The following is a 26,803-nucleotide window of genomic DNA, read 5'->3' on the forward strand; positions in this document are numbered from 1 at the left end:
AAAGTGTCAAGAGAAAAAACCCATAGCATATGATAAGCTTGGTCTTTCTTCCCGTACTGATACAGTATTGAAAGCTAGGAAGTCTAATGCATTGGCCTAACCTTATACCAGGGATTCCATCTCCCTAGTGAATGCATTCTGTACTTGATTCTACTCTTCTATATGAGTAGAATTCACTTGAGTGATTCTTCCTTTCAGTTGATGGACCGAGAAGCTTCTCCCTTATCAATGAGACAATCTCATCAGTCTAAATCATCTATTGGAAGTGTCGCACTTAGTGCATCTGAAGAAAAAGATACTAAGAAAATGCCTAAAGAAGATTTGGAGGTAATTTATTTGTTGTGACTTTTAAATTTTAATCATATTGTGTTTAACCATGCATGACATTAGTTCTTTTAAATTTGTTAAGGGGACACCATGCCACTTGGCTATAGGAACTCTAGATAATATTGTTGCAGTAGTCACAACATTTGATGATGATGTGTCATGCTTAACTGTTAAAGTATTGATTGACATTTTCATGAGAGAAGATTTGCCAATATCAATTCCCATGAAGGGAAAAATAGAGTCCTTAAATCAAGCAATGGACAACTTCATAACATGGCCTCGTGAACTTGTAATTATGGTTGACGAGAAAAAAGTATGCCTCTTTTTTTAGTATATAAGTTTGGTTATTTATTATTTTTTCTACTTTGAATTTTTGTAACTTTGGTTATCGTAGGACCATTCAACAATTAAGAGCTTCAGCCACTCCTTCAAATATACGGACACCAATGGTACCATCAAACTCTTGAACGGACATGCCATGCACAACATGAATGATGTAGACATGATCCATATCTATTTGAATGAGCATATATTTGGAAGAGACAAATTTGTTTATTTAGGCCGTGATGATCTGATCTAATATTGCAATATGGTTGAAATAGGTTACATGTGTATTTTGACATATACTGCGTAAGTATTACTCATCTAGATTCACTCATGTACATTTTGTTTCATGTTTAAATAATAACTTTTACTTTGTTTAGGTATCTTGGGGATGAATGTGGCTGTGATATTACGAAGATGTTTATTTATAATTAATCAAGCAAAAATATCGTCACATGTGAAGTCTCAAGATATTCGATCTAGAAATTTAGCCAACCAACTAGAATTGGCTAATTTGGACCAATTAGTTCTTATTCCATATAACACAGGGTAAGTACATACAAGTTCTTTAGTTGTTTTTAATTTGCATTATACGTGTACTAATATTTCAAAATTGTTGCTTATTATAGTTATCATTGGATATTGATTGTAATCAATCAACAAGAAAATTGTGTTTATGATTTGGACTCTATTCAAAGTAAGGATTTTCATGGAGTTATAAATATGTAAGTGTAATTGAACTTTCTTAGCTCTTAATTGAAGTATTTATGTTTAACTAATGTTTTCAAACTATTTAGTGGACTGAAAACATGGCAAGCCAAGCACGATCTCCAACACCATCGGTTTTCTCCAAAATGGAAACTTGTAAAGGTAAATTTGCATTCATTTTTTAACAATTTATGTTCATTCGAACATAAGAATAATTGTTTTCAACTTCTTTATATGCAGTGCCTTCGTTAATTAGATTCTATAGGATGCGGGTACTATATGCAAAAGTAAATATACGAAATAGTGCATAATCCTACTACTCCCATTAGTAGCCTCGTATGTAAATTGTTTATTTTTTTATATACTAGCTTTGATTTAATAAATGATGTAAACTTATGTTGAGTTTATCTTATTTTTTTCTTTTTGTAGTTCAATACAAAAAATGCATATACCTAAGGAGAGATTAACGTAATTCGAACCCAATAGGCAAGTTTTGTTGGCCGATTTGTGTAAGGATGTACTTCTTATTTTTTGTCTCAATATAATGTGAATGAATCTTGACGAGTTTTGAGTAAAATATGCAAGTTTAGAATGAATCCGAAGTACTAATCGTTGGTTTGTGGATAGAGGAATTGTTATCTAACTATGATCTGTTTATTGGAAGATTTATGTATAATTTTTTTGTTTATGGGGTATTTGGTGTAAGTATTCATGGAAGTACTAATTGATATTTGTGAATGAGAGAAATGATTATTAATATTATAGAGGTGGTTGATACTTATAATTATTGTTCTATGAAAGTGTGTTATCGATATACAAATATTGGTTAGTGTGTTTATTTCATATTTGATGAGTACTTATAGAATGGATTGGAAATATTAATTTTTATTTGTGGATAAATTATTATAGAAGTGTGCTTGATGGCAGGTAACTTTTTATTAGTTTTGTGATAGAGTATATTGTTCTGTCTATTGTTATATTTCAGGTTTGAGTTCAATGAATTCATAGGTGGAAGAAAAATATTGTTGGCTTGCCATGCAGAATATAACAAACACGCATTACAATGAATAATTTTTTTTTTATATTTTTTTAATAAAAACAATGACGGACATTTCCTGACCCAACACGACGTATAATGTCGTTTTTAACTTTTTGACTGATATTAAAAATGGATTCGACAACGGAATTTAAACAAATAGACAATAACTGAAAAAAATAGACATGGATTCTGGGCTTCAATGTCGGTTTAAAACCGACATTAAAGATAGTGTTAGTAAAGCCCTTTAATATCGGTTGTCTTTAATGTCGTTTTTAAACCGATATTAAAGACAACCGACATTAAAGGGCTTTATTAACACTATCTTTAATGTCAATTGTCACCCGACATTAAAGCCAAGAATTCTTGTAGTGAATATATCGTTTATATACCAAACAAACTATAGTAATACTATTTGGAATTCATCTTGGTTACCATGTTTACTAAACTTGCACATGGACTTATATGTGCCATAATCATCTATTTTTCGGTACAATTAAAGGTAGGGGATTCGAATCACAAACCTCATGACTACTAACATATTCATATACCAATTATATTAAACTATGTTCGATTTAACTGCCGTAATCATCTATTGAAACTTCTATACGTGAATATCGCACTACAACAGAAATTGGATTACTTGACGTTTTTTCAATGTCAAGTAAAGGGTATACCTGACATTTATAAAAATGTCGAGTATTTGATTGTTAAGTATAGTGTGATAATTTGACTCCTAAAAAATGTTAAGACAAACGTTTCTTGATACAATTTTTGTGTCAAGAAAGATAATACACTTGACATTGGTGGTATGTCAAGTTTATTGATTCTTGACATCAATTACATATTATATATGATAACTCTTGATGTTTTTTATTTGTCAAGTATGTGTCCTTTTTTTTTTTTTTTCAAATTAAATGTCCCAATTGATATTCTCATTTTCTACCTTGATACAATCACATCACTAAACAAAATTATACCTTTAAGATCTATCAACTCAATATATTCACTAAAAATTCCATATGTTCAACAATGACCTTTCATATGAACACTCCTCATAAATTACAACAATATTTCTCTTTTACATGTACATGCACAAAATAAAATCTCAACTATTGCTTTTGTATACAAAACTCAACTTTCAACAAATACAAAAGTGAAAAATTGTTTAATAAGTAAACTCTGAACAAGGTACATTATTTAATCTATATATTGAGCTTTGAAGTTTAAAGATCGAGAACTAAGGATCAGGCAAGCCATGTTTGCAAGTCAACTTGCAAAATAGAATAAAGGGCGATAACATCAAATTTCAAAATATAGAAATAAGTGTTAAGATACAACGACAAAAAGTCACGCACAAGGAAAAATGTACAAGATTGATTTACTTTATGCAATGGAAAAATAGCATACTCAAAACTTAAAAAATATCTACAACTTAAAGTTAGGGACTTACTGGAATTTCATTCATTCTCTTTTGACCATATCCAGCATTAGGAGGAACAATTACCTTTCGCTGCAAAACAAAGGAAGATGAGAGGGATTTGAGAAAATATAATAAAGAGGAAGAAGATTATTAACAAATCAAGCATATGCTAAAATTTAAAATAGAAGAATGGAGATACCTTTCCCCAACTTTCACAACTTATCTTATCTAGAAGCAATAAAAAATAGAGAATATTGGAAGCCCAATCTTATCTACAAGTAGTTGCAGCCACTTTATCTTCTCTTCCTTCACTTGATAGGATATATTAGCATGCAACGAAAACAAATAAAATCAATAAGCACTATAATTAAATTTAATTTAAGTTCTAAAGCATGCTTTTGTAGAAAATCACAACTGAGTTTCAAATAAACATACATTTAATGAATTCTTCCAAATCCAAGTTGCTCTTCACTCGAGTTCAGCTCCAAATCGTCGGTGAACCACCAAGAGATCTTCTCTACTATTATCAGCCTTGAATTTGAGTGGTGGAAATCGAATTTTGAGTGAATTTGTGAGGTTAATTTTCTGGGTTTGAGAGGGAGAAGAAGAAGATGCAGAAAACTATTTTTCAACTTCAAAATTCTCTTCCTTCTCTTTCAATTCTGTGTGTTTTTTCACTCTTCATCATGCAGGCACTTACCAACAACATTGCCACTAGCTGCTTGAAGATGGAAGTGGAATTGAGTGTGATTGCATGAAGAACATCTCATGCTTGGTTGTTTTGGGGGAAAAACCCACTCAGGCTTTAATTTTTCAATTTTCAAATTTTAAATTCAAATTTCAGTTAATTCTTTAATTAACTAAAATCTAATTTGACTAATTCATAATTAATTCAATTAAAAAAAAAAACAAAGTCCAATTTCTTAAATTGAATTAAAATTGGAAATTAATTTGATTTTTAATTAATTAATCTAATTTAATATCAAATATTAAATTAATCATACACCTAATTTTAAACATGAATCCTATTCATGTAATTAATATTTAAATCAATATTTAAATATAATTAACACTCCAATTACGTTTAATTTCAATAAATTAAACGTTTATCATATCAAATATAATTATACAAACCCTAATTTCAATTTGAACAATTCAAATTGATATTATTCAAAATTCACTCAATTTAATAATTCAATGTTCATGTTTTATGAGCTAGTAGAGGGACCTTATGAACCTACAAATCATGAGCTCCAATAATTTAAGATTAATTGGCTAACACTCTTTAGACCAAATTAATCAGCATTCATTAACTATCAAGTAACACCACTATAGCTCGATAGTTGCACTCTCCTCACTGTAGATATATTTGTGCCCACATGATTTAACCATAACCAGTAAGTCGATCCTTCACAGGTTGTTTGTAATAACGACTGGGTCAATATGTTGTTTTACCCCCGATATTATATCTTTGTTAAGTTCCTACTGATCCTTTAATGAACAATTGGTTTATGATTCAATCACTAAACCGGATCTTGCTCGGGACAGTGAAAGAGTAGGACCCCTTGTTCAAGACCTAGATTCAGTACTTAAGAGAACAACATTTTTCCTATCCTTAAATTGGGTAGACGTGAATTCCATCTTACACCCTCTGTCCCCAAGTATCTACTCAGCCTTACACCTGAAATAGGAGGCTTATTGAGCTGGCGTTGTTGACCCAACCCTCACCCATGCAAGTCTAAGGATGATCACGAATAAACATGAGTTCATAGTTGGCTCAGGATTAAGATCGAGTTACCTAGGTTATGTAAGTAAAATTGTCAATCTTAAACAGTAAACAACATTATAAAGTAAGAGTAACTTATTTATTGGTCTGATCTTATGCAAACTCATCTCATAGGATGCCCCTACTCCTCATGTCAATACATGAACGAATTAGGATCACTTTGTTTGTAGCACCTTTACAACAACTTGTAACCGCTACAGAGTAGGCCACATCCAATAGTGTTACCAGAATAAGGTACCCAACTTTATTCGTATACTATAAACCATTTTGGCTATTTACTCGAACTTGATCTATCTTTATGTCTCTACATAAAGTTCAAGTATTTGTGTAATAGTCATAGATCTTAGTTTATTGGATTTAGACTTTATGAATGCAATTTAAAGATTCAATAACAACTTTATTGATGAAATGTTGAGTATTAATAATAGAAAATGTTTAACTTTACAAACTGCGAGTTTTAGGACATACAACCCAAGATCAATTTCTTCCAATTTTCAACATGAAATTTTCTAATCATAAACAAGAAATTAGACTATGAGGTGAAACTAATCTGTTAAACATGAGACAATGAAGAAATAACCAAACATGAGATAATTATCCTCACTTGTATATCCATAATCACTTCATTTTCTAATCAACGTGGGACTTTATTTACACCTAACACTTTTCTCGTAGTTCATACTTCATACTTAATGAAAAATCATGAGCTCACACTCAATCATGAATCACTTTAATGAACTAAACGAGCATTAGTACATATCAATACATTACAAATAACACACAACCAACCAGCGTTTGATTACATATATTCTAGCATTATTTTCATGGGACGAGGAGGAGATTTAGAATGGATGGCAAAGCTTGAAATCTGTAGCTGTTGGAGGAGAGGCGGAATAATTCTCCGGTCACCAGTTTGTGCTTAATTCAATCTCAAATATCATATATAATTTAGTACATTTAACATCTCCATTTCCCACGTATATTTCCAAAAAGTATGCAAAAAAGCTTCTCATCTTCTACACCATTTGAAGAGCAGTCAAGAGCATGAATTTTAAGACAACTATCAGCATCCGCTTGAGCAAGCAGAGAACTTGCGGTCTGACCAACAGGGCTCCACTTTATATAACAAATCATTTCCATTTCTGAATCGCAACACAAAGCTTTGTTAGAAGAAAAACCAGTGGTTTCCAGTTTGGACTTTCGTCGAACACCTCATGTGCCATAACAAAAAATCAACCACAGCAGACACTAAACTTCAAGAAATGCAATCTAAAGTCATATGAGATTAATTAAGAAGACAAAAGCAAGACGAAATCGAAGCAGTACCCCTTTTTCCCTTGAATTGATGGAAATAAATGCAGCTTAAGTGAACTGAGCATCCATCCCTGGTTTGTCTTGTTCGATCTTTTATATGGCTAGGGCGTGAGCGACAGCGTTTAGTCGGCGTGAATGACGGGCGATGAATTCTCCTTCCGGCTTGGGCTAAGGAGACGAGCAACAATGTTTGATCATGCAAAATATTTTTTTATATTTTACTTAACACAAAAAATATGTCAAGTAAGAGTTTCTTATACTTGACTAAAAAAACGTGTCAAGCAAGATCTTATATTACTTGACACAATGTGAAAATATTCGAAATATTCCGTCAATTTCTGCTTTTTTTAATTCTTTTACTTGACATTTTCTTTTTTAAAAGGTCATTACTAGACATTTTTTTTTAAAGAAATGTCAAATAATTAAAAACTACAAGTGTCAACTACGGTAGATTTTATAGTAATCATCACATTTTTCTCTCAATTTGTTTTTCTAGAAAGATTTTTATAGTGCGCTATAGAGCTTTGAAATAAAGTTATCAATAAGGTTCATAGTAACAAATCAACTAATAAAGACAAGTTGATTTTCAAGTATCTATATTTTGAGTTCCAATCTGATCTGGCTATCAGTGCCCATGCCACCATCAACAAATAAAGAAAAAAAAAAGTAGGAAAAAAAAGTGCATTTATTTAAGGGAAAAGTTTGGTTTATAGTTTACTAGATTTGACTTAAAATGCCTAGAGGGAGACCAAGATAGGAACATGATAACCATAAAAAAAATAAGGAAAATTTTTATAGATAAAAAAAATGTCAAATTATTTTAAAAAATATTAAAAAAAGAAAATATTGATAGATACGGATAGACTTTTATTAGACTTTTATCAGCGTCTATCAGTGATATCAGTGTCTATCAACGTCTATCAGTGATATCAATATCTATTCGTGATAGGCTTCTATTAGTGTCTATCGCTGATAAAAATTGATAGATTTCTATCAATCTCTATAAAAAAAATTTAAAATTATGCTATTTTATGTAAATAGTTTTTCTCATAAACATAAGATTACCCATGACGAAGTTCTTTGAATTTAAAATTTGTGTTAGGGAAAAGGACTCATGGATTGGGGTAACATGCTGTGTTGGCCAATCTTTTTCTAGTTTGACAACTACTTATGATCTACAAAAAGAATTACTTTATCCAAGTAGTTATTTTATTTTATTTCCCCCCTTTTTCCTTTAGATTATTAAGAAATATATTTTTATTTATATCAAAATGACATAGATCTTTAGTATATGTATAAAGACAAATAACTTCATTGATATAAAGTCCTAGAATCCTAAAGACTAAAATTGAAAATAATAATAATAATAAAAAAAAAATAATAATGGTAGTGTTCATTTTATTGTATGTTGAATGAACCATTCTTGTGTTTTGATTTAATGTCCATGTCCATTTCCATATCTCTAAGGTGAGGAAGGATATACTGTCACATGATTGGGGCCTCCTTTTTAAATGAATTTCATATAATTTTTTTTCCTAGTAGAGTAGTTCCATACATAATCTGTATTATATGCATTTTGATCCTACCCCACACCCTACAACTACAAGCCAACAATGACCATTCAATTATATTGGATTTTTCTATGACTTTGTTATAATTATTATATTCAATTTTGGAAAATATTTTGAATCTCTAACCTCGACCAAAGCTATTAATATCTAAAATAATTGAGTTATGCTAAAATCTGCACGTTGTGTGAATTTTTCAGTGCATGTATGATAACTCATTATAACAAAATTGAGATTTCATGACATTTAAAAATTGTTATAATTAAAATTCGTGACAGTTATTTTCAGGCAATGCATTGCTTGTAAAGGTCACTTTTTTAAAAATGACATAATTAAACTTTTAGTGACAATAAATAATTGTCAACAATATACAATTACTGATAATTATAAATTGTCATTATCAAGTTCATTATAATGTCATGAGTATTAACATGAGTTATAAAATGCCAAAAAAAAAAAAAACACAAGAGTATATATATGATAGTTATAAGAGTTTAATTACCTCTAACACTTAGCTTATCTCTTAGAGTTTTTAGTTTATTTTATTACCTTTGATGTCTGGTTGATTTAAAACAAGGAAGATTGAGCGTATTAAGTAATTTAACTCATGTTATGCTTATTGTACTTTATATAGGAAAAAATTTGATTACGGATGAAACTAAGGATGCATTTGGTATGCAAAATTGAGTTTAATTAAGTTGAATTAGTAATAGTTGTCTGTGTTGTAATAATTGTTTATGTTTGGGATGGAGAATTGAGCTCAGTTGGTAATAATGGCATGTGTTTGAGGTGTTGTTGAGTTGGTTTAAGAAATATGTGTTTGGCGTGTAGAGTTGAGTTAGTTGATTTATGGGGTATTCGTTACATTTTCTTGTAACCTAAAAAGTTTGAATTTTTTATGGCTTCTTTTCTTGTTCTTCAACTTTTTGTAACACAGTTTAACTATACAAATACTTTTTCAAACTTTTAATATTGCGATGTGAACTCAAGAACTTTAAATATATTTTACAATTTTCTACATGTGATTATTACAGACAAAATACTATTTTTTATATAATCATCCACCTTACAACATATTTTTATAGAAATTCATTAAATAATTATCATTTTCATGTAAGAAAAATTATCATGTGAATATATATTTCTAAAATTTATCAACATTATGCTTATAAATATTTTTATTAAAAAAATCAATGATAAATTAATAGTAATGTCCTTTTTAAATTTTATTAAAGGTATAAGATTACAATGAATGAAATTCAGGTACAATGATTAAAATAATATTTTAATCTAAACTGATTTTTAGTGATACAATTAAACATTTTAGATTCTTCTTTCACCTTAAGTCAATAATATATGTTACTATCAATGAGCATCAATTATATTCATATAAGTGTTCTCAACTTTTTTTTTTAATTCAACAACCTTGATACATATTTTGAACCTTTAATTCTTTTTGGTATGAGAATATATGTCTTGAATTAACTGTTAATTGACCTTCAACATAAAAATTTTGCATGTTGTTTTAATTGATATTTATTTTTCATCTTTTAAAGTAATTGAGTTTTATTTTTAACTCCAATAATTTTTCACTTAACATTCGTTAGTGTGTACATGCTTAAAATGTTAGGTTTATAACTTAAATAATCTTTTGCCATAACTTTATTAAGAAATTTACTAAGTTCAACAATATCCATAATTTAAATGTTTAAAAGAAAAAATCCACGATTTATAATATATCTGTAAATTTGAAAAATCTAATAATATCAACGCCAATAATTTCAACCTTAGCCTATACTCCTTAAAATATGCTCAAACATGAAATAAACATGAAAAAAAGAAACAGATACATATAGATTTTTTTTTTCTTTTGAAGAAAAAAGAAATTGATACATATGAAGATGATCGAGAGAGTTGGTCGCTTAAGATGATTGTTGGAGTTGGTTGCTAGAGGTAATCCTCGCTGAAATTTTCACTGAGATTAGAATTAGTTGATGGAGATGATCAAAGAAGTTGGTGGTTAGAGTTGGTTGCCTAAGATGATCGTTAGAGTTGATCGCAAAAGTGGTTTTCGTTGGAATTGTCGTTAGAGGTGGTTGCTGGAGTTGATTGTCGGTAGCGTAGTCGCCGATGAGTGGAGTCGTAGGAAATATTTGACGGAAAAAGAGTTGAGTTTTGGGGTAAGTTGGAGTGAGTTTGGTGGAGTTGGTTATATTTTTAAGTTGGTGGACCAAACATTGAGTTGATAATTTTTATCAACTCATCCAACTCATATTGGTGAACCAAACACCCTATAAACCTTTAAAACTATTGGGTAATTTGTTTTTATTAATTAATCTATTAAAATTATATGAAGTTATTAGGATTAATTTCATAAATAAATAGAAGCATAATTTATTTTTTTTAAATCATGATAAAATTTTCGTGCACAATCAAACGCATCAAAACCTATAAAACATTGATCCAAATAGTCCTTATGAGTGAAAACATCCCTATTGTTCAACACTCATCCAACCTTTAGTAAAAAATCTAAGGTTGTACAAGGGATGTTCAATCGACCTTGAGAATAGACTGTTTGAATCCTCTGAAGTGTTATTCCTTTTACATTTACCCTAACTCGCTAGTGTTTCATTAGATTTTCTTTTTTTTTTTTAATTTTAAAGGAGGTAAATCTACTTTTGGAACTCAATCATGTGAATTCGTTTGTAAAGATGACAATTAAGCATATATATTTGCCACTCTACATTAGAAGCTTGGTTTTATTGACTATAAGATTAATTGGGTGTCTAAACTGATTAGACTTCCATTATTAGTTTGAAGTCAATACTGAAAGGGTTGGATATATAATAAACAGATTTCCTAAATCCAATATAGAACAAAAGCCCATACATAACATTTTGTTAGTTGACCATACACATAAGATAACAACATCCATAGGACCAAGAGAATTGCAAACTTATTAATCTAAGTGTTCTAACTAGCCATACAAATATAGGTTAATTGTTTAGGTTCCTAGTGTACTATGGAATAAAGATAAAATATGGGGTAAATCTAGATTACCATACAGTGTCTTTTTCTTCTTTAAAAAAAATAATATATAAATAATTTTTTAAAGTTCGACAATAATAAATAGGGATATGAGGTAAATTATATTTATCTAGTAGAGTATAATGTCTTAATCAATTGAGTTATTTGGTTTAGTTGAGCACTAATTAAATCTAATATTTAATTGAGAAGAGAGAGGAAAGGGAAGTAGCTCTTTTCTTTTTAATGGAGGAAAATTTATTATCTTTCGAGATCACTCTTATTTGAAAAGGAAATAGAAATCCTTTAAGTCAACATATAAGTGATTTTTTTTTTTTTAAATAAAAAAGTGAATTTAATATAAAGACTTCTGTGTTGTGGTTACATTTTCTTAAAATGATTTTAATTATAACTTTATTTGGTTGTAATTCTACAAATGTTTAATATATTACCCTAAAGAGAAGAGGAGGAAGCTTTAAATTGGAGGACACTTTTGTAATTTAAGCATTCTTTGGGTTGCATTTATGTGGATTTTGGATTTTTTTTTTAAAAACGGTTTTCAAAGTAATTTATTTAAAGTGATATTTTTTCTTTTTATATATTAAATTATATATATATATATATCCTTAAACTTCGGAAAACTCAATTATACTTCAAGATTTCAAAAATTTTCATTTTTACTTTTTGAACTTTAAAATTTTGTTCTGAAAAAATATACTTGAAGAGCTTTAAATGTTAAAATAAGTTATAAATTGGTACCACGATTAATGTGTAAAAATTGAAAAATATATGTGACATTATCTATAATATCATGAGCTAATTGTAAAGTGGGTAAAATAAGTTCTTAATATTAAGTCTATGGTCCAAACCTTTTAATTTTGCCAAAAAAAAAAAAAAAGCCACAATTTAAAACAAAAAATGTAAAAAATATATAAATACATCTGATACACCTGCTACATTTGATACACACTTGATACATCTGATGATATACTTGATACACACTTGATACATATGATCCACTTAATACACTTGATACCTTTGATACAATTAATATACCTTAATATCCTATTGGTGTACACTTGATACACTTAAATTAAAATGATACAGACAGAATTAATAAAAAAAAAAAATGAACTTCTTCTTCGAAAGAAGTAGGCTCCTCCTCCCTCCCCCAACATCTCTCTCTTCAAACAACCAGCACTGCTCCATATGATCTGCTATCGGTAACCGCTCCACCTCCCCGCCGCTTACCTTCATCGACCACCACACGTCTGGTCACTCATCGTCAGTTGTCGGTTGTCGGTTTTCTTTCCCTATTTATCTTTCTTTCTACTAACATCTCTCTTTCACCAACTCCACACTATTTGTCGCTGACCACCGCTCTATCTCACTGGTTGCCACTTTTGTCTCTCTCTATCAATTAATTTTTTAGGGATTTATGTAATAAAAAATAATTAGAAGTTCCTAATTGCTAAACCAAAAAACTGTTTAGGGATTGCATATTTGTCATATTTGCAAAGTTTGAAAAGTGAAACCCATAATTACTAAGCCCTAAACTTAATTTGCTACCTTATATATATATATATATGAACGTGACATCTGATGTATAAAAATTGATTATGTATAAATGACCTAATGATTTTTTTTTTATGTGCATGTACAAAATAACGATCTTAACCTTCCATAATAATGGTAAATAATATCATAAATTTTTCAAAGCCCATGGGCATAACTTGAAATTGTCGACCTCAAATTTGTGAGAAAATGATTATAACTATTCTAATTAGTTTAAGTTAATCCAAACACTCTCTTGAAAATGAGTGTTTCTCCAATTAAAGATCATATAAGGAATGAGGGTGGGAGAGAATAAGATATTCATCTTCCATCTTCTCAGATCTATCAATGATTCAAAATAATAATTGTTTAATTCTTGATATAACATACATGTGATCAAACAACTTTTTAATTACATCAAATGTGACAAAAAAAAGGACAGAGATCTTGATGTAATAATGAGCCCTATTTGTAATTAATATTTAGATGAAAGAAGGAATGGGACAACATTTTTTTGGGGTACAAATCATGATTTATGCTTTGCAGATCAATAATGCTTCCATTAGAAGAAGCAATGGGAAGGTATGAGAGAGAGAAAGACATTCATTATAAATATTTTGCTTGCTTGATCCATATCCTATATAATTTTATGTAAAATACTTGTAGATTGCACTCATTTTTATACCATTCGTCCAATTGTTTAATCATAAGTTGTTACATAAAAAACTCTTCTTTCATCTCTTTAATAATATTTTAATGTGATTTGAGTGAGCAAAAAAAAAAAAAAAAAGAGTACAATTCAAGATGCTCATAAGTATTGTTCTATCTAGGAGTGTACATAGGTTGGGTTGGGTTGAGTTGAGGGTATTTTTCGGACCAATACGAAAATTCGGGTTGGTTTGATTGACAACCCAAATTACCTAAATAAAGTTTCCAACCCAACCCAACAATTCGGGTTGAGTTGGGTTGTCGGGTTATAAATTATTATTTTTTATTTTTAATGAAAAATATGTAAATTTATATACAACACATCTAATAAATAAAATCTCATAAAATTAAGATGCTAAATACCAAATATCTATGATATTTATTGTAAACTTTAAACAAAGACAAATATCATAACAATTTTAAAAAAATATATTAAAAATTCAAAAGTTAATCAATACAAAAAAATCAAACTTTAAACAAAAAAAAATATATATATAAAATTCATGTTCGGTTGGGTCAACCCAATTTTTTTTAGCCAACTCAACCCAATAAAAATAGAAAAATTCAACCCAACCCAAGAACAAAACTAACTCAATCCAATCCTTACATTTTAGATTTGGAGTTTTCGAGTTATTTGAACACCCTTAGTTCTATCTTATTAATCAGTATCTATCCATTTATTTAATTTACTTATAGCTTTATATAATAAATCATAGCAGCCTTGTGTTTTTTATATGAAATTTATTTGTAATTGGTATGGGAGGAGAAATTTAATTTGAGATTTCATACATGGTCACTTTTTTAACTAATAAACTATGCATACCTTATTTTCTCCTAACTTTTTTGTGGGTTGTATTAGATTTTTTTTTTCCCAAAGGTATTATAACTAAAGTGTGAGGAGAGAGAATCGAACCTCTGACCTTGAGGTTGATAGTGCAAATAAGTTGAGCTACGTTCATGTTGACAGGTGTAATAGATTTTGATGAGTGAATAATAGTGACCATTTAATTTCACAACTAATTTATTACATACACTTTTTCTCTTCTTCGAGTTTAAGTATTTCTATAACAGAGGTCGAACATTTTGATATTTAGAATCATAATTAATGTCTTATCTATTAAGCTATATTATGAAAGGATGAAAAAAGGAAAAAAAAAAAAAAAAAAAAACAATGATTGTTCTCTATTTTTCACCTTTCTTAAGGTCATTCACTGCACAAGATATAAATTCCCACCATCTATTGTTTTTTTGTTTGTTTTGGAATCTGAATTGACCTGAATCCACCAAGTGAAATGCACTCATTTCATTTTGTTCAAACTCTATTTTCTATTTATGATTATACACACCATGTGTAAATTTCAACAAAAGTTTGCACCTTTATGAGGATAAGATGGTGAATAAATGAATAAATGAATATATATATATATATATATATATATATATATTAAAAAGTATTTAGCATTTTTCCCTATTGTAATGTGTCACACAAACATTTATCCACTTGAAAGGCCCCAAAGGCCTTTTGTGAAAATGCATTCACCTTTATTTCTTCAATAAAAAATTTCAAAGTGAATTAAATTCTCTAACATGTTTTTGTTGCTTTTCTCTTTTTGTACACTGTTATTTTTACACATTTGGCTTGTCTCAATACAACCATGTTCTTTGTCCATGATAATAAATAGTATAAATATTATGTCGTAAAATTGACATTAGACTAAAGTCGTTGTTGCTATTGAATTTTGTGCGAGTCATTTTCACATAACCATTAGATATTTATAGTGAAAAAAAGTGAGATTTTGATAAATATTTGAAACATAAAAATATATTTAATTGGGTAGATTAAATTCATTGTTTAGAAGCTTTCAAATTTGTTGCTAACATCAAATTAAGATGGAGTTTCATGTACAAATTTAACACGTATGAAAGTTAAATATGTAGTTTCTTCAATTTGAACGAGTTATGTTTTATTCTTGTCAAGTAACAATTCAATTGAGTTAAATTTAACAAATATTTTAATTTTTATAATTATTTGATTTATTTCGTATTTTAGACGGTTACTAAATTGTTAGTTTATAAATAGCAACTTGTTTCTTTATTTGTAGCATCCCACTCCAAACTGAAGAGTTATCTCCTTTCTTTCTTTCTTTCTTTTGTTTTTGAGTTAAGTTAAGAGCAAGTATCCAAGAGTTTTGCCAGATTTCAAGTAATTCAAGGTTGCAATTCTACTGGAGTTAGTTATTGTATCCTATTGAGACGATTGTTGCAGTCTGTTTGCAGCCTGTGCAGAGTGAATAATTATCTTTAGAACAATGCTTATCAGAAGTATGCCTCGACTATGTTTTGAGTTTCTAAAGGTTTTAAGGTTTTTTTCAAGTATTTGATTATTTCCATATCTAAGTCTTGTTACATCATTTGACTTAAGTTTGAGTTTGAACATTGTACATCGAACGTACTGTTTCTAGTTGAGTTGTAATAAGCCTGCTAGTATATTCAGTTCTTATATATCATTTTCTCCAACAATAGCTTAATTAGAAGTAACTTGGCAACATATGACAGAGTGCGAGGTTGAGCTCACCTTAGGGCAATATTAGGACATTGCACTATATGGTGTAGGTTGGGAATGACTTGTTATAAAATTAGGTTTTTGCGTTTGTTTGGAAGATTTAGTAGTGTTTAGTTATTTGAAAATATTTTCTTTATTCAATTTAGATATGAAAAACGTTTTTCTTTATTTAATTTAGATCTAAAACATTTTCTGTATTTAATTCAAAACGTTTTGATGTGAGTTCTTGTAAATGGTTGACCTAAGTTCTTCAAGAGATAGCTCAATTTTATTATTATCTTTGATCTCTCTATTATCCATTCTTCTACTTTGAGTAAAAGTTCTACTCTTTTCCAATCTTTCTCTGATAAGTGCACAGTTGAGGAGATTGTTGTATTAAACTTGGAGAGCAACTACTAAGAAACCTTTTTTTTTTTTAACAATCCAATTTATAGTGTCTACCAAGTCTTCTCAAATTCTTAAGTCAATAAAATTTGACCATCCCTACCCTTCTTCGCTTTTTGCATCTACCTTTCAATGACTACGAAAGCTAGGGGAAGAGTTCCTCGATCGATACAAACTTGCTGAGACATTCATATCAAAATTTTGTTGATTTGTATCAAAACTAAGACAACATTAAAAAAAAGAAAAAGAAAAAAGAAAAGAAAAGAAAAGAAAGAAAAGAAAAGGGTTCTTTTAAAATTATTTCTATAATTAAAATGTCATATAATTATTTAAAATAATACAAAATTTTACTTCATTGACATTTTAACGGAGACCAGAGGGACTAAACGAACTTTTTCTTTAAAACTTGGCACTAAAAATATAATAATAATAATAATAATAATAATAATAATAATAATAATAATAATAATAATAATAATAATCTTATTATTATTATAATGGACGCAACCACAGCCCAAGAACAATAGTCCGACTTTGTAAGCCCAGACCCAAAATCAGAGATTCCCAAAGAGGTCAGCAAGCCCCCATTCACTTTCCATTTCATTATTTGGGTTATCTTCTTAACAGAAAATAGCTAAAAGAAAATAATTAAAATAAAAAAATAGCTAAAATATATACAACTTTTAGAACAATATTTTGCTAATTTAGATTTAAAGCTACCACATTTTTAGTAGATGAGAGTGAATATCTTTGTTCTCCATTTTATTCTTTATATATTTATATATTCTCGGCCAACATGTTTAACTACATATTAGTTTCAAAGAAAGAAGAAAAGAATCAAAGAAATCTCCCATAATGTATATCTCATTTATGTATATTAAATGTAGTTTCTATTCAATTTTAAAATCATATACTTTTAAATTATGAATCTATATCCACTCCTACATTCGACTTTCCATTTTAGCTTTTTAAATGGAATTTCCCTTTTTTCCTACGCAAATTATTCTCCTAGTTGTTTTGAGATCTGAAGATTGTACATGATAAAATCTAGTAAAAAAATCACTTGACTTTTACGTGCCATGATGGCAAATTTGTAGTTTAGGGAATAGGCCATCTATTAAACAGATAAAACAACATATCGGTGTGGTACTTGCTACAGACACTCTGATGCTGAGTCAAAACAAGCTTTTATGGAAGAAAATGAATTTACCTTATATTTAAATGTTGTGCTATATATATAGTGGAGTTAAATTTGGGGTCTTCCACATTCTTTTAAAATTAAAATCATAATCTTCTTTATCCTTTTGAAAATAGGACTTTTGAGGGCTAGGCCGAGCCACAATAGGTGTTGTAGATAAAAGGCTTATCAAGATGGATCTCACTTCAGGGAATGTGTTGGCCTCTACCTCGGTTTTTAAGGTCGAGGTAGGCCTATTGAGGCGAACGACCTAATTTATTTGCCCATATGGTCGAATCCTTTGCTGGTGTCGTTTAATTCTTGAAAAGAGCCACGAAACAAAATAAAATTTATAATACACTGAACTACTCCTATCAATACAAAGACGTAGCAACAGTGATAAGTATGAGGTCGAACAAGAGGGAAGTGTGATTTGTTTCGTTAAGCCAATTTCTTAACTAGAGCGGGAAATGGGAGGTTTTCTTTTGGTGTGAAAGCGATAAATGTGTGAAACATAAAATGCAAGGGTAAATGTAATCTAGAATAGGGGATTATCTAATTTTTAGAGCAAGAGAGAGAATCCTATACAATTTTATCATGGAATTCAATAATTAAACAAACATTTCATTCTACGCATGCACAACTACTAAATCAATTCGATTTAACTAGTCTCTACAAAAGACAACAACTAATTAAAACCAAATCAATCAAGCGTCCTAAACATTAATTAAGGTTAAAAGCAAATCCCAACTAAACTATAAGCTCTTAATTCTACTGGGTTTTTAGCAATCATATAGAATTAAAAATCATATGCATGAAGAACAAGGATTCAATTGTGTTGACTAGTTGATTGGACAACCTAATTCAATTAATCAATTTGTTCTTTGAACCTAAGTTAAATATGCATTGCTAAGATTAAAATCCAACCTATAAATCTTAGCATTCACATTCAATCCTATGCTACGAGGATAAATTCAAGCATAGACGAACACAAGGAAACGCGCGAGCTCGAAATTAACTAGCAAAGACATGCAATTATGATGGGGTCGTCAGTCCAACATATAAATACAAATCGAAATTACATCAAAATTCAAAAAAAGCATAGAGTTGAAGAATATCAAATTTAATCAAGGAAATCTCAAGAAGTTGAACATATGAACTCTTGCTCAAAGATATTAGATAGGAATTAACTAAAAAATCTCAATAAATTAAACATCTGAACTCTTGCTCGAGATAAAGATCGATCCATTGATTACAACCCAAAATAAAATGTAAAACCTAAGCTAAGATGCTAAAACCTGAAGGGAGAAGAAGGAAATTGAAGCTCCACTTCTGTCTCCATGAAATCAGTCTCCCTTTTTTACCTAATTCAGAAAGAATCCTTTTATAGAATAGGCATAGTATTGCAATACCAGGGAGAGCGTTACAATGCTCTTGTCGACTTGAGACTTGCTTGTGACAAGCGCACGCGCACTGGCATTTCGTTAATCATCGTAGCGTTGCGACGCTACCCTGCATCCTCAGGTCCTGTCTCTTAGCCTTGCGTGAGCATTGGACTTATGCATGTATGAGTGTTACGACGCTTTAATCAGGGGTAGTATGGTCATTTCTTTCCTTTTGAAGCCCGGATGCTCAAATCACTTCAAATTACTTCAAATTAATCCCGTTTGACTCCAATTGCTCGATTCTACCTCCTCGGTGCTTAATACCTACAAAATAGGATAATTAGCATTAAAAATCCATTAAGGAGCCTAAATTAAGCTAGGAGTTATAGCTCTTTTTTAGAGCTATCACCACACCTCTGTTGAACTCTTCTAAGCCTGGTGATGCAGAGGAAAGTTTTCGAGGCTTTCTACCGATCCAATAATATTTATTTTCACAATCTAGCATTTCGACTAATAAGTAGTCTTAGTGGCAAGATTGGTCAAACCATAGGGAGCCTAAGATGAAACTTCTCTAAGTTAAATAAATCTTTGGAAAGTAGTAAAAACAGAGAGATTTTAAGATTGAGTTGACAAGAAAACTAAATTACATGAATTAAAAGTGCGAAAAATAAAATCGGTTGAGAGAGAGATACACGAGATTACCTTCGCCAATTAAGGGGTTATTGGACTTTCTATGGATTAAATCATTGATTTATCATACAAGGTTCATAAGTTATCTAATTATCAAGCCTAATTGAATGTTTTGAAAAGCAAAACAAACTTCCTAAGGAAAACCAATGTGGATGTTGATTCCTAAATTAACTAAGTATTATCATCCAAGCCTATTCATTTAGCTAATCACATCGAGCACTTAGATTGATTATTATATTAAATTGATCAAATCTAACCTAATGCATTTCTATTCCCTAGGTTTCATTATCTTTCCTTATTGTGTAATCCTAGAAAAGCTAGTAATTAGAACCATAACTATAATTGAAATCTTTTGCTACTAAAATTAAGCATGTTGTTGATACAATTACGAATACCTATAACATGCATATCGTGGGGCAAACAAATATACAAGTATTTATGATTTAGTTTTCAATTAAATATACAAGCATATTCATCCTAGAAATTAAATTAAGGAATAGAAAACAAGCATAACAAATAACTCAAGAACATTACAAGAAAAATCTCATTAAACTATAAAAAGTATCCAACAAACCAGAAAACGACGTTTGGGCCTTTAGCTGTTCATCAATGCATGAATCCCGATGCCAAAATAAAGATTACAAAGAAAAGTATGAAGAAATCTCCTGGGTTTTGGCCAAGAATGGCTAAAATTGATCCTAATGGTGTAAAAATCGGCTAATCTCTCTACCTAAAATTGAAACAAATTATTTGTAAATAGGGCGCAGCGTTCAGTATTACGATGTTGGCCTTTTATGTTGCAGAATCTGAAGATCGTAGCGCCGCAATGCTGATGGTAGCATTGCAACACTACCCTGCTTTTTCAGCTACTGCCTTTCAGCGTAGTAAGAGGTAGAGTTGCGACACTTTGAACAATGTGATGCCTCTACCAATGAGTGTAGCTCTATGTTGATAAAGGGTTGCAATGCTGCACATAAGGGCATTTTAGTCATTTGACCTTTTAATTCCTGATTGATGCAATTAAGCTCTGATTTGGACTAGTTTAGCTCCATTTGCTACTAACGCCCCATTCTACCTCTTAAGTGCTCGAAACCTACAAAATAGCAAAATAAACACATAAAATCCTAGGACAATCTCAAATTAATCGGATCTTGATTGCACATTTTTGGTGCTATCATACACCTCCAACTTAATTCTTGATCATCCTCGAGCAAGGTAGAATAAAACACACAGTAACACAAATGATATGCTTACTCAAATTTCATGGTTCGTTACTCAAGCCTCAACAATCTTCTAGGATTTAATTTCCAGTCAACAATGAAATCAAATCATAATCAATCAATGAAGCACGATTTAAAACTAATTCTAGACGTATCCATGCAAGGGTAAGTTCAAAGCCCTTCTAATTGAGTCCCAATCAGCTCTGAATGATTTAAAATGGCCTTTAATTTGTTTTTCCCCTATACTGGCTCATGTGCTAACATTCAAGCACCAAAACAATCAAGACGGTAATATTTCAACTAAGGTGCTTGAAATTTAACTCTAAGGATCCCTAAACTTGCATTTATTTTATCTAGGGGAATTAGCTTTCACACAAGATTGTAGGGAACTATATTCACTCTTTTCTCGGGAGTGTCCTAACTAATCACAGCAAAGTAACTCTTTCTACCCCTAGTCATGCATGACATTACAAGTTCATTTTTTTCCATTCATTTTTTCGTGATATTTTCTTTCTAGTGCAAACATATATCAACCGATTTTTTTTAGTAGACATATAAATCATTTTTCTACTCCTTCAGTAGTACATTACAACTCATCATGCAAGACACTCTTAAATCAGTGGGGCCTATCAGAGTGACAATAAAAATACAGACTAAGGGGATATGATTCTAAGCATGCACGACCTAATGTAGGTAGACAAGGAACTTAAGTGTGCATGAGAAGTAAGACATTTTTTTTTAAAATGGGTAAAAATCATGATTACTCATATCAAACACATGTCATACAAATTAGAAACACAAGGGAGTGCGTCATAGACTAGTCATCATAACGAACCATAACACATGAGCAAGCATGTATATAAGTACATAAACAAAATAGCTCGAGGTCAGATGCTCAAGGGCTCCAGCAAGAACACAGACATACCCCACCCCCAACTTAAAATCTATCATTGTCCCCAATTTGATAAGAATAGAAAACCAAAGACAAAGTTAAAAAGGGAAATAGAAAATTTCCCTGAAATTTGGCACACTGAATGGCGGTGATACCTGGTAACGTCATATGATATTCCTTCTCTTTTAGACAAAAGAGGGGCCTAAAAAAGAAAAACAAAAAGCTAAGCTAAAAAGCAATCAAAAGAAAAGAAAGCAATAATATATTTGTCACCTGGCTGTCTCCAGGAAGCACTAATTTTTAACGTTGGTTGCTCGATGTTATTTTCTTGTCAGGGTCATAAAGATTCTCATATTTCTCAGGCCTTTTCTTCCTTAAATCCACGAAGCTATTTAAGGGAAGCGAGCTTTTGAAGCGTTCAAGGGCTCTAGAGTAAGAAATATTTTTGAACTTTTGTGTGTTTGAAAAAGTAAAGACATACTTGACTGACTCAACTAAAAATAAAGACTCAATGGACTTGTGAGAATGATATGAGCAATATTAAAAAATAAAAGAGATGTCAGTGGGAAGAACAGAACGAGGCTTTGCAACCTTTAACTCTATCACCTGAGGCTCATCGAGATGAAGCTCGAGCTCATACTTAACCTCGCATAATCGTTCAGGACATGGCGAAAAATACGCATCCTCATTGTCGCTTTATGAATAAAATCTCTCAAGGAACTCGACCTCAGTGGCATAGACGATGGTTGGTTCTAATCGACTCTCTATTGTCGAAATGAAATCTACAAGTTGGACGACTGGGTCATCCACCACTTGCATAGAGGTTTGGGCCTCCAGGTAAGACTCAAGAGATTCATGCAAACATTGAGAAGAACATATAGCAAGATCAGAAATTATAAAATTTTCTATCATCTTACCTTGGCCTGCATTTTGAGAGGTCGGCTGCTCAAATTGGCAATCGATGTTAACTACCTCACTGCTGTACAACTCAGTAGTTTCAAAGGATGGTGGCAACAAAGGTTGGTTCAACCTCCCAACTGATTTAGCAATATGAGCAACTGTGTCACTCAGACTCTGAATATCAGTTCTAGCCTCAGATCTTTGGGTTATATGTCCTAAAACTTGCAGTTTGTAAACTTTAAACATATCTCTATTTACGATAAAGATATAATTGAGATTGTTTCAATAAAGTTGTATTGAACATATAAATTGCATTTATAGATTCATATATCCAATAAACTAAAAACCCATGGCTATAATATGAATACTTAAAATTTATGTAGAGAAATAAAAGAGGATCAAGTTTTAGTATATAGCCAAAAGGGTCTATAAATATATGGATAAGATATCTATAAGTATATGGACAGGGTTGGGTACCTTATCCTGGGGACACTATGGATACGACTCGCTTTGTATATTGATACAAACGATGTGATCCCAAGGTCGTTCATGTGGAGACATGCAAGTGAGGGCGTCCTTAGATGTTTGCATAAGATTGGACCATGAAATAATCACTTTTCTTTATAACAATCGTTTACTATTAAAACTGACTATTTCAATTTGATGACCTAAGGCAACTTGATCTCAATCCTGAGCTAACCATGAAATCCTGTTTATTCAGGATTACCCTTTAATCTGCATAGGTGAGACTGGCTTAACATTGTCGCTCAATAAGCCTCCCATTTTACGAGTAAGACCAGATAGATAGTTGAGGACATAGTTCTGCAAGACGGAATTCTCTTCTACCCATTTTAGGGTTAGTAGATAGGTTGTTTCTTAAGTACTGACTCCTTGTCTTGAAAAAAGGGTTCACACTCTCTCTATGGCTGAGAGAGACTTAGTTTATTGGTAGGATCATAAATCAATTGTTCATTAAAGAATCAATGGAGACTTAAGGAGCAAGATGTATTACAAGGATAAAACGGTAATTTTGACCTAACATAAATATGAACAACCTGTGAAGGATCGACTTACTAATTATGATTAAATGAAGTGGACAAAAATATATCTACAATGAGAAGAGTGCAACTACTGAGCTATAGTGGAGTGTGTTGGTAGTTAACGAACTGAAAATAAGCAATGTTCTCATTGCTTGAGAAAGAGAAACTTCAAAAGGGGCAAAACAATTGATAAGTGTTGGGGCTTGGTTGCAATAAGATTTTGGCATTGTTTGAAGTGGTTGCCACAACTTCAATCCATCTTGATACTTAATCTACTGCTAACAGGACGTAAGACTTCCCAAAGGAAAGTGGAAATGGCCCCATAAAGTCTACTCCCTAAACATCAAATATTTCCACTTTAAGAATTTAATTCATCAGCATTTCACATCCAGCTGTCAAATTCCCTGTTCTCTGGCATTTTTCACTTGTTGTGCGAACTGATGATCATCTTTAGACAATGTTAGGTTTAATCAGGTTCAGTCGTTATTATATATGAATGCATGCATAAATAACATTTCCATGCATCATTTATATTATAAATGTTATAATATATAGTTTTAATATATGGATGTATGTTAATTTTTTTTCATTACCATAATATATAATTGTTATGTATGTAATGTAATGAAAAAGGAGATGCATGATTAGGTTTTAGTTGTTTCATTTAATCTTTATAACAGTTATAAGTTAAATGAAATTAGAATTAAAATCTATAACAAAGAGTTGCATGCTAACATATGTTATACATATAAATAATATTTGAATCTTATTCAAATATTTATCTCTCACATATTATATAGTTTTAATTATAAATCATATTTATAATTAACTATATACTACAATGTATCAATATACATTATACTTTAATTACTCATACCTTAAATTCCCTTAAATAATTCGAACAATTCAAGTTATTCCAAAAAAAATTATTCCTTGTTTTATCCTTAGTGAGCTAGTACGGGGACCTTATTGACCTATAAATTAGAAATTTAAATGATAGAAGATTAACTAACTAAACTCTTTAATTAAATTAAAACATTCATTAACGGTTGGTCACTCCCCTAAAGACCAATAGCTGCACTCTTTACACTGGAAATATATTTAGGTGTTCATATATATATAACGAATCAACAGTAAGTTGACCCTTCACAAATTGCTCGTAACTATTGTTAGATCAAATTACCATTTTACCCTTATAGTTATATCTAACTTCTTAAGTACTACTAATCCCTCTAATAATCAATTAGTTATAGTCTAACTATAAACTAGATTCCTCTTTGGCCAGTGAGAAGGTGAGACGCCTCATTGTTCAAGACCCGGAATCTACCTTTAAGGAAGCAATTTATCTATATACCTTGAAGATGGGAAGGATGGACTTCATCTTATGTAATTGTGTTCCCAACTCTCTATTCGGACGAATCCAAAATGGTAGACTTATTGAGTCGAAGAATCTGGTCACTCTCACCCATCAAGATCAAAGGATTATCTTTATAGGTGGGAGGTCACAACTCACTCTGAATTAAGGTCAAGTTACCTATTATCATCCTAGTGAAACGTAAGTATTTTCAAGTAACGGCGTTATAAAGAAAGACTAATCATTTCGCGGTTTGATCTTATACAAACTATTTGTATAGGATACCTCACTCACATGTCTCCACATGAATGATCGAGATCAGATCGTTTGTAACACTTTACAACTATTGTAATAATTACAAAGTGAGTTATATCCATAGTGTCACCAAGGTAAGGTACCCAACCTTATCCATATACTACAGACTGTTTAGGTTATTGCTTAAACATGATCCACTTGTATGTCAACTACATGCATGTTTAAGTTACATTAAATAATATTGGATTTTAGTTTATTGGATTGGGTTAATACAGAATAAATGTCGAATAAAATAACACTTTACTTCATTAAATAAATAGTTTGTGTACAAATAATTTAGAAACTACGAAATCCACGAGATTTAGGGCATCAACCCCAACACCTCATCCATTAATTTCCTAAAAAAAACCAAAGGAACGATAACAAGAAGTAAATTAAAAAAAATAATGAAAAATGTAACTACTAAATAACAAAATTAATCCGAACAAAATACGTGGCTACAATTGTATCTGGAATTTGTCAATAGTATATATATAACAAGGTGTTTGAATTCATATTTTGCTATTTTGGCTGAATTTTGTATGGCTATATAATTTATTTATATTTTACTTTATATCCTGTCGATGGTTGTGAAATGTTCTTGGTTGACTGAATATATAAATTCAAAGATATACATGTACATGTTTTCTTGAAGTAAAAATCTACCCTTGCTAGGCTAAGGAAGTTGGATTATAGTTTAACTATTTTAATCCTTGATAGAGTGCAAGTGCATGCATCAAATGATTGACTGATAGTATAGTAAAACAATCTTAATGGACCGAATATCATCCTCAGGGATCAAACATTATAGGTTTTTTTAGCTATTTTAAGAGTTGGGTCAATTTTATCTAAGGGGTGTAAACTAAGTGATTGATTTACATTTTGAAAGTAAAAGTAAACATAGAAAACAAAGATGAAAATTATTTCAGAGAGCAAAGCATTTTAGACTGTTGATTTCATTAATTACTTCGTTAAGACATGCATATGTTTTCATGGAATCTTTTGTGAATAATATTTTTAAGTTTAGAAACTATTATGCAACCTAATTAATTACTAATGTCTTGAAACCAAGTTAAGAAATATAGCAATAAACGACATCATTAACAACTTTTTGAATTAATCTAACTATTCT

General features: G+C 30.5%; 1 long non-coding RNA gene across 1 annotated transcript; it reads right to left on the minus strand.

Annotated features, from left to right (window-relative positions):
- Nucleotides 1-6,312: 6,312 nt before the first annotated feature.
- Nucleotides 6,313-7,488, minus strand: LOC120089264 (uncharacterized). Its single transcript, XR_005485121.2, has 2 exons — nucleotides 6,931-7,488; nucleotides 6,313-6,746 (listed from the first exon to the last, which is right to left on the minus strand). It is a non-coding gene; the product is annotated as an uncharacterized LOC120089264 (long non-coding RNA).
- Nucleotides 7,489-26,803: the final 19,315 nt, after the last annotated feature.

This window comes from Benincasa hispida, chromosome 10 (assembly GCF_027475165.1).
Source record: "Benincasa hispida cultivar pf3 chromosome 10, pf3_genome.v1.1, whole genome shotgun sequence".
NCBI lineage: Eukaryota > Viridiplantae > Streptophyta > Magnoliopsida > Cucurbitales > Cucurbitaceae > Benincasa > Benincasa hispida.